Below are 13,561 nucleotides of genomic sequence, written 5' to 3'. Positions count from 1 at the left end.
GTACGTAATTAAACCAAGAAACGAATCTAACTGCTTTTTATTTGCGGGCGTTGGTGCCTCCGTCATTGCTCTAACTTTAGTTTTGGACTTATGTAAACCGTCTTTATCGATTACAAAACCTAGGATATCCAATCGTTCTTTGAAGAATTCGCATTTGTTAATATTTACCTTGAATTCGCTATCTTCGAGCCGCTTAAACACCGCATAAAGTGTCTTTAAATGTTCTTCGTTATTTTTACCCGTACAATATATGTTATCGAGGTAAGGAATTGCCCCGTCAATTCCCACTACGCATTGTTCAATTGTCCGCTGAAACTCTCCTGGACCTGACGCAATACCTTCCGTCATCTTTGTATACCTATAGAGCCCCTATGTGTTATTATTGTTAAATAATTTCGACTATCTTCTTCTACCGGTATCTGCATGTATGCGTGTTTTAGATCAATTTGCGAAAAAGTTTTGCCATTTCTCAAGGCCACGAATATCTCGTCAATTAGTGGCAACGGGTGTCGATCTCTAACTAAATTCGGATTCAAAGTTAATTTAAAGTTACCGCAAATTCTGACCGACCCGTCTGCTTTTATCACCGGCACAATCGGTGTCGCCCATTCACTGACATCAATTTTCTCGATATGCTGCAATTCAACCAATCTGTTAATTTCATTTTCAATTTTACTTGCTACCGCGAATGGTACGTGTCTAGCTTTAAGGGCCACTGGTTGCGCATTTTTTTTCAATACCAATTTGAGCTTACCTTTGTTATATAAGCCTGGTCCCGCGCCAAACAATTTTGGAAATTTAACTGGAAACTCTTTCGCTACGTTTATTAAATCAATTTTATTACAAGTATCTACTCTATCCTTTGTACCAGCGGGCCATGGCCATAATCCAAAAACTTTCAACCATTGTCTACCGATTAATATTGGACCTTCTCCTTTCATTACCCTCATTGAAAGTGTATTCTCCCTCTCTCCTAGTTTTACTTTTAGATTCTCTAGTATACCTACTTGCTCTAATGGGACTTTACCGTATGCATTTAATAGATATTTTGTTGGTTTCACTTTGTATGCTGGAAACAATCTATTTTTATCCTTTTTCGAAATTATCGCCGCGTATGATCCCGTATCGATTTCCATTTCTAATTTTATATCGTTAACTATTACATTTGCATACATTGGATCTGCTTTTCCATCTTTGTTTACAATTGTTATGTTACCAATAGTCGCTCTCGATGATCCTCTTTTGTCGTCTTCTTGATCCATCTTGAAGAAGTCATATGCCGTCTCCTCCTTCCTCTGGTCTTCGTCCGCCTCGTCTTGTTCTAAGTGCTGCATTGCCCTCTGCGCCTTACACACTGTTGCCAAGTGTCCCTTCTTCTTACAAGCGTTACACGTGCTGAATCGATGATGACAATCACGTGCCCAGTGATTGGCCTTGCCACAGCAGTAACACGCACTGCGCCTCACGTCTTGCTTATTTGAGCTGTCGTTTGGCCCTCGGTTTCCTTTGTTTACCGGAATTCTGCTCCTATATCGTTGGCCTTGCCTGCTTCCGCGATGGGCACCTTTTCCCCTTAAATTTGGATTGACTTGTCTTCTATTTCCTGGTCCCTGACTTGCCTGTATTATATTTACACTTGTTTTTGCCGTAGTTTCTTCATTTAATTTGCCGGTTGATACCGCATTCCTTTCAGCCGCTTCCAACGCCGTGGCGATTTTATAGGCTGATTCGCAGGTTAATTTATCTTCCCGGAATAGCGCCATTTTTGTAGCATGGTCCTTAAGTCCACATACTAATTGATCACGTAACGCCGTTGATGCGTCGCCAAAATTGCAATTTATTGACAAACTTTTTAATCTTGCCGTAAATTCCGCTACCGATTCCGTGCTTGCTTGATGTGCTTGATAAAATTTACACCTTTCCATTGTTTCGGACGGTTTTGGATTTAAATGATCTTTAATTAATTTTACAATTTCTGCGAATGATTTCGTATTTGGTTTAGCTGGCGCACATAAATCCCGAACAAGTTTATATGTATCGGGGCTAATCTTCGTTAATAATATTGCAGCTTGCTTTTCTAACTTAATGTTGTTTGCTACGAAATATAATTCGAGCCTTTCCGTGTATATTTCCCAGTCGTCCTTTTCTAGGTGAAATTCCAATCCCTTACTGTTGCTTTCTGCCATTGTGTGAATTACTCTTGAATCGTTGTTTTCGTCTACACTGCCCAGCAGCTCCTTTTCGTCGGTCCGTTGCTCCACCTTATCGTTTACTTTGGATACGTGAGCACGTAAAATTTTACGTAACTCGTCTATACCACTCTTGTCTTCGTATACTAATTCCAACTGCGTTAAAATTTCAATTATTTGTGGTTTAGTTAACGTATAGATCCACGATGTTTTACTATAATCGATGGATGCTTTGCTGAAGCCCGGCATTCGCACTTGTCATCCCGCGCTTTACCATTTACCGTTCACACTGCGGCAGCTGTTCATACGTAATCGTCAAGTCTTTTCATTACTGAATACACTCGTTATTTACAAGTCTTCCTTCATTTACAGTGCATCACTACTCTGCACTCTGGGTTTCAATTACCTCGTTGCCAGTTGTTACGTATGTGGGTTCTCAAGAACTGAACTCCGTGGTAGCTTAACGAATATATGTATTTGATATATAGTACAATGAGACTTGGTGCGCTCTGCTTGACGACCACAGGACGACTGACTCGATCCCCGCTCTTACTTACATACCTTCGAGTCACTACCTACGTTTCGCATACCTACGTTTCGCATACCTAATACGTTTCAGGGAACTATACCGGAACGTACATACTCCGTTGTCAATACATCACATTTTCTGATAACTTTAAAACCACGGACGGAAAAGTCATTAGCAGGGGTCATACATGTTTCCGCCAGAAATATTACCTCATAGTCCTCACAAAGTTTTTCTATCTCAGGTTTCTTACTCACCGCTCCCCTGCAGTTCCAATACAGGATACCACAGCCAGGGGCAAAGGCAAAAGTCTGTGGAGAAGAATTGACCATATTAGAACGCTTAGTGATGTGTAAGTTCTAGTAGCAAGCGACGTATTTGTTGGATTCCCTCGCAGAGTTGCGTGCCGTTAAGAGAGGACGGAATGAGTTCAACAATGTGATTGATTAGCATTGAGAACATATTTAGAAATTGGAGATTATTGTTCTGATTAGCATCGTTCCTTGGCAATCCCTCTGGGGGGGAACTGTGCACAAGAGAGGGGGGAGAGAGGGAAGAGGGTAGGGATTGAAAGGCTGAGAGGGACTGGGAGGTAGAGGCCCAGGAGGAAGGGGGGTGAGGATCAGAAGACGAGGAATCAAAGTTAAGAGTCCTACCGTTAGGAGCAAACAGCATAGAATTGTGTAGGTCACGAAAGGCCTGCTGTCTTTGTGTATATTGATGATCCTGTTCCCTTTTTCCCTGTTCTCCATCCCTGTCAATGAAGGCAGGATTATCATTCTGATTATTCTGAAGCTGCGTAAAAACCCTGATATTGCTGCTGGCATTTTGTCGGTCCTTAACATTAGTGTTACCTCGGTGGCTACGGAGGGCCTCTGAGTATATGTATCCATAGTTATCGCAATTCGCACCAGGTGCGTTGGTTAGGTATTCGTAGGGATTATAGTTCACATAGGAATTGGGAGACTGACCCTGCCACCGAGATTTGGGTGACGAGCTACTGTCGGGGGGTGATTGATTCGGCAATCGCGGATAGTCCACCAAAGAGCGGTAACCTATTAGTCGTCGAGGATCGCCTCCCTCGACTCTTGCGCGCGCTTGCGGAAGAGGTATGTTCTCGCTATATGCGATGTTATATATTTGTTTTTGTTTGTTAAGTGCTGGACAGTTCAGCGAAGTGGGCAAGTGTTCAGCCCCACAGTTACCGCAGATGGGGGGAAGTTTCTGACGAGGGCATACCTCGTCCGCCTTATGCTTAGTTTGAGCACATCTAATGCACCGGGGGTTTCCCTTACAATTAGCACCAACATGGCCAAACCGATAGCACGAAAAACCTATTAATACGCGCGGTATGTAAGGCACGACCGGAAGCTTTGTTCTAAAAAGAGCGACTTCATTAGGAAGCCTTTGACCTTCAAACTTTAACATAATAGTTTTAGACGGAACGAACTTAAATGTGCCGTCGTTCTCTTTGATTTTTCTATTCAAGCGACTAAGCGAAAGGATCTTAGCCGGAGACTCGAATTCCGCTTCCAATTCACTTTCCGTAAATTCGACCAGAATGTCTCTAACGATGCCTACCCTCATTACCCTGAAGGTTGGGATGAACGCGGTCAAGTTCCTTTGTTTTAGCAAAGGATGGCCGATAACACTATTGGCTGCTTTAGCCGTAGAAAAGGTAACCATAACTTTGTTATTCCCCATTTGTGGTTGGCATCGATAAGATACCTGAAAAAATCACCCGAACCAAAAAATCCCACCAAAAAGATCCCACCAAAGAGATCCCCAGATCGACAACATCCCGTGCATAAATATCCCAGATGCAAAAGATCCCGTGCATAAATGTCCCAGATGCAAAAGGTCCCCGAATCGACAACATCCCATGCATATATGTCCCAGATGTGGATCATTATATTACATGATTTTTATTATAGCTTTCGAGATATCAATATTTAAATGTAATAACAAGAAACGAAGTTACATATAATGAGATACATTGCACCGCACAATTAGTGATCGTTACAAATAATGTAGTAGAAGAGTTCCGCAAACCACATTGCGCTACAATGCAGCTTTCGAGATATCAATTTTTAAATATAATAACAAGAAACGAAGTTACATATAATGAGATACATTGCACCGCACAATTAGTGATCGTAACAAATATTCTAGTAGAAGAGTTTTTGGTGGATGTATAGCAGCGTCCACGGCATTTGCCGGTTTTATGTAAAACACATCGCCATATGAATTTTCCAGCACCCTCGCGATGAAATACATATATGTATCCACGATGAACAAGATTTTCACCGCCTTTCTGATTTGTCACAAAATGCAGCGTCATTGTTAACAGACAACCTCGCAAACTTAGGGCACTCGATGAATTATGCGACGAATAATTTCACAATTCGAAACAAGCAACGAATAAGCGAGTGACTCTATGTTTCGATACGCGTCCTCCGAGAAACTTTCGTCGTTAGCGGGCTCGCGCGCGAGGGTCCGGGGTTTTATTCCCACGACTTCAGAATGTTCTCGATTCCTCCGGACCCCCGGTAACGAGCCGAAAATTCGGCTGATCCAATCAGCTGTCGACGTCTCGAGTAATTCGTTTTGACGAATGTCACGCTGAACTCGAGGCCAGTCACCGATCAGCTGTTTTGATATATAGGTCGCTCGCTTTGTCACGGGTGTATGCCTCGCGCACCGAGTATCCGAGACAAAGGAGCGAGTCATTATCGCCAACAATAGAGCTCTGTTTTTCTGCCCTTCAGTTACCGGGAAATATTCGGCTATTTAAATGTAAATTTCGGCGACCGAATCTATTCTTAACATAGAATTTCGCTGGCTTTACCCTTAAAGGCAGAATTTGACCGATTTTTTTAGAGTGGGATATTCTTGTTGTTGGGATTATTTTATTCGGGAAACATATTTTTCGGGATCTTTAGAGGGGGATTTTTTTGTTGTTGGGATTATTTTTTTCGGGGAACATATTTTTCGGGATCTTTAGAGTGGGATTTTTTTGTTGGGATCATTTTCCCCGGGGGATATTCACCGTTCACCCCCATTTGTTTACACTCAACAATATCCTTCTTAAAAAGGCGTTTATCATTCTAGAAATTTGCAGGGAATGAAGGGAGGCACTCGTTTGTACATGCTGAAAGTGAACTACATAGGGTTTCTCGTCGGTGGCACGATAGCGGTTAGCTGTTTTGCTTGGCGCCAAGGGAAGGTGGTCAACGCCGCGGGGGGTGCCCCGCCGGGCTGCCTCTCGCTGGGTTCCTTCGCGGGTACGTTGCGAGTCTCGCAAGGGATCTTAACTCTATCCTCGGTCATACCTTTAGAATCCGCCGATCGCTTTTGACCGCGCGGGGGGTCAATATCCATAGCCTTATTTTCGCTACATACATTAACGTTAGCTGTAAGGGACCTATCATCGTTGATCTCCGTCGGCTCGGGGGGAGAGACGAAGCCCAAGTCTTCGTCGCCGCTGTTTTCTTTACGGTTCCTTTGCTTCTTCTTCCCCATATTTTTCATTTGCTCGGATTTAGAAACTTCAGAAGCACGAGATGCTTTATGCGCATCGAGGGGGGAGTGGGAGCGAGATAGAGAATCCGAATGATATTGAGTGCACGACTCAAAACTCGATCGTGAACGCGAGCGCGATCGCGAGACAGAACGCGTGTCCGAAACTAATGACGAATCTCTTGTCGCTTTTTCGAAAAAGCTATCAAATTCGCTGCGAGGTACGGACAAGCATCGCCGCCGGTCCGCCCCTTCCGACAAGTTTTCTTATACAGGCGAAGTCGCCTGCATAATCGTACGAGACCTAACACTAGCAAGGGTTTAGCGTTTCAACACAATTAAGGAGGTTCGATGGCTACTTATGAGTCAAAAATGCGACTGAAATAAATGTCATTACAGCGATCCCGAATTATATGCAATATTAGTATAATGAATCGTGGATGCTACTTACGTGCTATATTCTTCGTCAATTATTAATGTATAGAATATATGTCGGGGTATGAGAGCGTCAACGACTCGGGAATCGCTTATTATCCAAGATTCTACGCTGGGACCTGAACTTTATGACGATATAGCCTTCAATCCACGTAGTAAAGTCCGATTTTTAAAGTCTTTACACAATCCTTGATGTTTCATCTATCAAATGCTAGGTTTTCAAAGTCCTAAGTTGGCTAAGTGTGTACTAAACCAGTGATAATCTACCTCGGAGCGACTTTCTCCATAAGAGTATAGGCTAAAAGTGGTCAACTTCTGAATTATATTACAAAGAAACTATGTAGTCAATATCGCTCAAGTTTTGCGATTATTTGTGTAAAGTGTTTATGTAAATCATATAAAAAAATTAAGGCTCTAAGTAGGTTTTCGAGTAATAAAAGGCTTTATTGTTACAAAGTACTTTTACCTCGCGGATCGAATTGGCAGTGACAGACTTGGCAACGCCGCAGCGCAACAGCTGATGCGAATCCAACCTCATTTTGCCTGACACCTATTTCTACGTGAATTCTTGTAGAGTTTTAGTGCATCAAATTCCGGAAAATTGCAATAAGACAGTAATTCAGAGAAATTACATTTTTATAACTATTATTATTTTTATTTAATGCAATGGGACAGTAATTCAGAGAAATTACAATTTTATAACTATTATTATTTTTATTTAATGCAATGGGACAGTAATTCAGGGAAATGACATTTTTAGAACTATTATTATTTTTATTTAATGCAATGGGACAGTAATTCAGGGAAATGACATTTTTAGAACTATTATTATTTTTATTTAATGCAATGGGACAGTAATTCAGGGAAATTACATTTTTATAACTACTATTATTTTTTATTTAGCAGATAACATATAAGCTAATTTATACGATAAACCGTCGATTACTTTTTTTGTTTTCGTAACTCGTGGATGACCACCGACATCTTGCCCTAGAAGAATTTCAATTCCTAGACGTCCACTTGTGTTATACGATTGCAAAAGATCTTCCAAAGTTATTCCAGCTTTTGCAATTTTTGTTACCATACTTGTTGAGATTCCCGACGATTTAGCATCTGGTTCCTGAGGATTTGATTCGTGTTTGAGGCACTCAAGCGAAGTTTTGCGGATCTTGCACTGTAAGGAGCGTTGTTCTTGAGTAATCAGAGACTCGACCGTCATTGCATTTTTCAGGATCTGTTTATTTGTAATATTGATATCTGAATGTGCTAGGAGCTTCTGTAACATTGCGACGTCATACAGTGCATTATGTGCGCCTACCGCAGCTTCTAACCCAAGATATTCTTCGGCTAGTGTAGACTGCTTGAAACTTGCCTTCGAAGCCCGTCGCTCTGTTAGTTTGTTCTTTAGCATTGGAAGAGTATCTGCGAAGCCATTGACTACAGACGTAAACTCTTCAAGCATTCTTTGCTCTTGAACGAATTTAATTATCAAAGGGGCGTCAAACTTAAAACCGTTGTGGGCTGTCAAAACTGTGCTCTCAGCGATGGAGCGTAAAAACGTTAATAAACCACCAATAGCAACACGCGGCGAAACGGTTGAAACTGGCACCGAATCCAGAACCAAATCGCCGTTTTTTATTTCAAGTCCAGTAACGGCAGATGCGCTGCTTGATATGCTGTGCAGCGGCATGATGTACGCATTGTATTCGGAATCCTCAAATCTTGCGGCAATTTGAAGGATTTCGCAACTTCTGCCCAAACCGCTAGTCTCTAAATCGAATATAACAGCTTTCGCAGCGACTGGAATGATATTTCTCGTAGTATCCAAAGTTGGTTTATCGCTGAAATCTATGCCGAGATCAAAACCGCAAGCCGATTCGTAGGATATTCCTTCTTTTCTTCCAGCTTTGGAATTTTGATTAGACTTCGCTTTGAAGAGTTGACGACGACGTTTCTTAAATGTGATCGATTTGGCTTTGCTCGAGCGAAGTTTTTGCACACGATCCATTTGTTGACGGTATTTATGCGCCAATTTCGACGATGGGGAAGTCTTCATATGGCTATGTACTGCAGTAACGTGTGTATTTCCAACATTTTTTTTTAGTATTGCAGTGCCTACTCGAATATCACTTGAAGACGATTCACCGTAATGCATAGCCTTAGGATTCGTGCTTGCTATGGACCTGTTTAAAGACTCATTTCCTTGTGATGATCCGCAGGGCGCAAGTTTTTCAGCTTGATTCGCAAATGACACGAAGATTTTTTGGATGGACGCTTTCAATTCTTGACCCGTCAGTCCCTTTCCGCCAGGCAGTAATTTATGCTTATAATTTTCGGGATCTTTCTTGAATTTACACCATTCCCCGCAACTCGAATGTTCATCAAACGCGTGAGGTGTTATCGTGAGAATTCCCTGTCTCGTAGCCTCCGGATCATTTTTGTTCGTTTCTAGTACGCATCCTAGGCAGTATTTGAAGTAGTCGATCAATGGAGTAGATACAGATTTTAGAGCGTACAAAGACTTCGTTAACTTGCACATAGCGTGGTTCTTATCGATCCATTTTTTTATATCGTGGTTCGACTCCCTGCGCAGTCGAGCGATCGTGCTGGAATCATCGTCTCCTATCAATGTGCCTAGTTTGACCTTGACAGTATCGAAATTTTTATTCTTTAAAAAGATTTCAACGGCAATGTCTGCTTCCATCGACTTTGCACTGCCCTCGAAATTTAGGCGGCAATCGTGGGCTTTAGAAGATTTTCTTTCACAGAAAACGCAACGTTTCACTCGTGTGCCGTAAGCTATCACCTTATTGGAGTAATAGCCGATCGCTGTTCCGTGACCTGTAAGAAATAGATCATTGTACATGCATCCATAATTATTATTTATTAATTTAATCTATTGTTATAAAAGCAAGACAAAAAAGAAAAAAAGATAATCGTAATGCTTGTTAATGGTAAGTTAAGCATAGGTATACTAGGTCGATTCTAACCCAGGAGCGCTCCGAGGGGGATAGAAGAGAAGGGGGTTTTGCGTCGCAGGATACTCCCCTTCCCCTCTATCCCTCGGAGCTCCTGGGTTAGAACCGTTAGAACCGGCCTAATATACGTACCTGTCAAACTATTATACGATCTACCGGAACCCTTTTTTTGCCATCCGGCGTCATAACTCACAGTGATATATACTACCATATCCTCAGACCAACCAGGCAAAAGATTCAAGCTATTAATGAAAGGGAAAAGAAACGAGAAAGAAATCCATAAATCTTTTTTCCATGCGAATCCATTTGTTAGGAATAAATATTTTAAGACAAAAGAAAGATAAAAAAAAGTAAGAAGAAAGATATGCAATTGTCAATGATAGTAATGGTTTACAAACATGCCAAAAAAACACGGTCATACACATACTAGTAGAGATTAGATAGGCCAAATAGAAATTATTCTTACCCTTTTTTTTCAATCGTTAGCGCTCTTTCAATCTTCAAATTTTCCAAGCAACTTTCATTAGCGAGACATTCAATTGATTTGCCTGCCTTTCTCTCACAGCTTTTATAAAGAGAAGCGTACATTACAGGAATATTTACCGCTGATAAAATTTTATTTAAATGAGTTTCTCCAATTCCACTTTCAAGTGTTCCTATAATAACAAGTAATTACTATAAAATCAAATTTTCTCAATAAATTATGCTAAAAAAATCCACTTGTTACTAACCGATAACAACTTTGGTGTTGACTGTGTATGTTGGTTTCGAAAATCTTGACGATTCTTCTATTTTTGACGTGTTGACTTGATATATTCTTTGACATAGCTGGCAAGTGATGTAAAAGATGCTGGCAAGTCCAATACGATCCTCTTTCGTTACATGCCGCAGCGATGTTGGAACGTTACATGACTTGCACCAAAGCTCATCGGCGAGCAAGTCCAAATCTATCAGTCGACGTCCAGTGAGTTTTACATAATTATTCTCAGCTATATAAAAAGAATAAATAGAATTAATAATATCGCCGTTCTAAGCACAGTTCAAGAAATTAAAGAGGTTGATAGGTATCGCATATTACATGTTTTATATATCTACCTGGTTTTTGATATGCCGTGTGTCTTCGTTTGTTAGCAACAACAACATTCTCTCTCCACTTGCTTTTTCTTTTTGTACAAAATCGGCCTTTATATCGGCTCCGAGCCTCTTCAGTCCGTCTGCATACCAACATACCGATAGTTTGTTTCTCGCCATTGAAGGGATGACCGGCTATTTGGCATTCCAACGATGTCATCTCGCCGGGGAACATGCAGCCGGATGGCCCGGGAACCGCCGTACTGTCCCACTGCATATGCGGCAGCTTCTCGATATCGTCGTCCGGGTCTACGGTCGTCATAACACAGGACCACAAAAAATTTTTTTTTGAAAAGCAACTGGGATCAGAGTAGGTGTTTCTTATAGATTTTGGGTCACTGAATCCGAATTCGTAAACCGTTTTGCTCCATCACGTCTAGATTTTTAGATAATCGAGAAAAATAGCGGAAAATCTGTGAAAATTGAAATAAACATTTAAAGAAAGAGCAAAAGTATAACATCAAAATGCGGTCGCAGAACTGATTTAAATATATTTTGGTAAGTTAAATAAAGTGCAAAAAAGGAGGATGTTAAAAAAGGGACGAATTTCGCCCAAAAAGGTGTAAGTAAAAGAAATAGTGTTTTTTGTAGATCTTGATCTCCTGAATACGATAAAGCTAATAAAAAGTTCGTGGTGCTTGGGGAACACCTTGAAAATTGAGCATAAACGTGGTGTATTTACAGAAATTCGGATGATATATGCTATATCATAAAATGTACTGGTGAAAGATTTGTTGGGGAGAGAAAAGGGGGAAGAAAGAGTGTTGTGTGTGTGTGTGTATGTGCGCGGGTGCGTGCGTGTGTGTGTGTGCGTGCGCGGGTGCGGGTGCGTGTACGTGTGTGTGTGTGTGTGTGTGTGTGTGTGTGTGTATGTGCGCGGGTGCGAGTGCGGGTGTGCGCGTGTGTGCGCGGGTGCGGGTGTATGTGTGCGCGTGTGTGTGCGTGTGTGCGTGCGCGGGTGCGGGTGCGTGTGCGTGTGTATGTGCGCGGGTGCGGGTGTGCGCGTGTGTGCGCGGGTGCGGGTGTATGTGTGCGCGTGTGTGTGCGCGGGTGCGTGTGTGTGTGTGTGTGTGTGTGTGTGCGTGCGTGCGTGTGTGTGTGTGTGCGTGTGTGCGGGTGCGGGTGCGGGTGCGGGTGCGGGTGCGGGTGAGGGTGCGTGTGCGGGTACGGGTGTGTGCGCGCGTGCGCGTGTGTGCGAGTGTGCACACACCCGCACACACGCGCCACACACGCGCAAACCCGCACACACCCGTACCCGCACACGCACCCGCACTCGCGCACGCACACATGCACACACACACGCACACAAAACACTCTTTCTTCCCCCTTTTCCCTCTCCCTAACAAATCTTTCACCAGTACATTTTATGATATAGCATATATCTCATCCGAATTTCTGTAAATACACCACGTTTATGCTCAATTTTCAAGGTGTTCCCCAAGCACCACGAACTTTTTATTAGCTTTATCGTATTCAGGAGATCAAGATCTACAAAAAACACTATTTCTTTTACTTACACCTTTTTGGGCGAAATTCGTCCCTTTTTTAACATCCTCCTTTTTTGCACTTTATTTAACTTACCAAAATATATTTAAATCAGTTCTGCGACCGCATTTTGATGTTATACTTTTTCTCTTTCTTTGATGTTATACTTTTGCTCTTTCTTTAAATGTTTATTTCAATTTTCACAGATTTTCCGCTATTTTTCTCGATTATCTAAAAATCTAGACGTGATGGAGCAAAACGGTTTACGAATTCGGATTCAGTGACCCAAAATCTATAAGAAACACCTACTCTGATCCCAGTTGCTTTTCAAAAAAAAATTTTTGTGGTCCTGTGTAATTAAACGGCGGTTGCGCGACGGCGATTATCTCTCACTTTTTTTCGTCTTCTTCGCCGTTCCTCCTCGGTCGCTCCTATCCTTCGCGCGGGCACGCTTCCGCGTCGAGGTAACGAGAAATCAACTGACTCAGATCGGTTGTTACCCCGATCTCTGTGCGCGCTGAATATAAGTAATATAACCTATATGACGACGCGAAGACGCGCGAGAGTCGCACGTGTGCTCCCTCGCCGGGCGAGTATCCTGCAGTTCTCGCCGGATAATGAACGACCGCGGCTTCTCGACGATATTACTGCCCAACGTCACGTTCTTCACTTTTTGCGTGTCCGCTCCGCCTGCTCCGCTCACGAAACCGTTCCGTTGTCACTCACCATAGCCGGTCACTGGCGGGTCACTGAAGCGCAACGCAACGTTGCCAAGTGTATTCCCGAGAAGTCGTTGGCGCTCTTATATAATAGTTAATATTCTATACACTAATAATTGACTAAGAATATAGCACGTAAGTAGCATCCACAATTCATTATACTAATATTGCATATAATTCGGGATCGCTGTAATGACATTTATTTTAATCGCATTTTTGACTCACAAGTAACCATCGAACCTCCTTAAGAAAAGGGGAAGCCCCTTGAAACTACCCAAAACACGGGTTTAACATTCGCCCGTATAATACACGCGATAACACGAGGTTAGGACTGCGCAGAATCGCAGGGAGGGAAAGCACACGTCCGCACTTGCCGAGCGCTCACCGTCGAATCTCGCTTCGACCGGACGGACTCTCGCAAGTGGCCAGGCTAGTACTAGACCTTCAAACTCCCCCCCTCCCCCTGGTACCCCCACTGCGCGTTCAAAAAGGGCGCGAGTTTTAAAAACGTGCAGGGTCTCTCAGACCTTGGTGAAGTAACTGAGGGTTAAACAGAGAAGGTTATGTTAAACAGAAAAG

The 13,561-nt window shown here is 42.5% G+C and overlaps 1 protein-coding gene across 8 annotated transcripts in view; it reads left to right on the top strand.

Moving 5' to 3' along the window:
• Positions 1-13,561, top strand: part of Spir (spire type actin nucleation factor) — a 147,368-nt gene that overhangs the window by 86,449 nt on the left and 47,358 nt on the right. The window lies entirely within an intron of this gene.

This window comes from Temnothorax nylanderi, unplaced genomic scaffold (genome assembly GCF_030848795.1).
Source record: "Temnothorax nylanderi isolate EJ_2023f unplaced genomic scaffold, tnyl_v1.0 TNYL_tig0322_pilon, whole genome shotgun sequence".
NCBI lineage: Eukaryota > Metazoa > Arthropoda > Insecta > Hymenoptera > Formicidae > Temnothorax > Temnothorax nylanderi.
The sequence above is the reverse complement of the archived record's forward strand: the minus strand, read 5'-3'. Positions and strand labels throughout refer to the sequence as shown.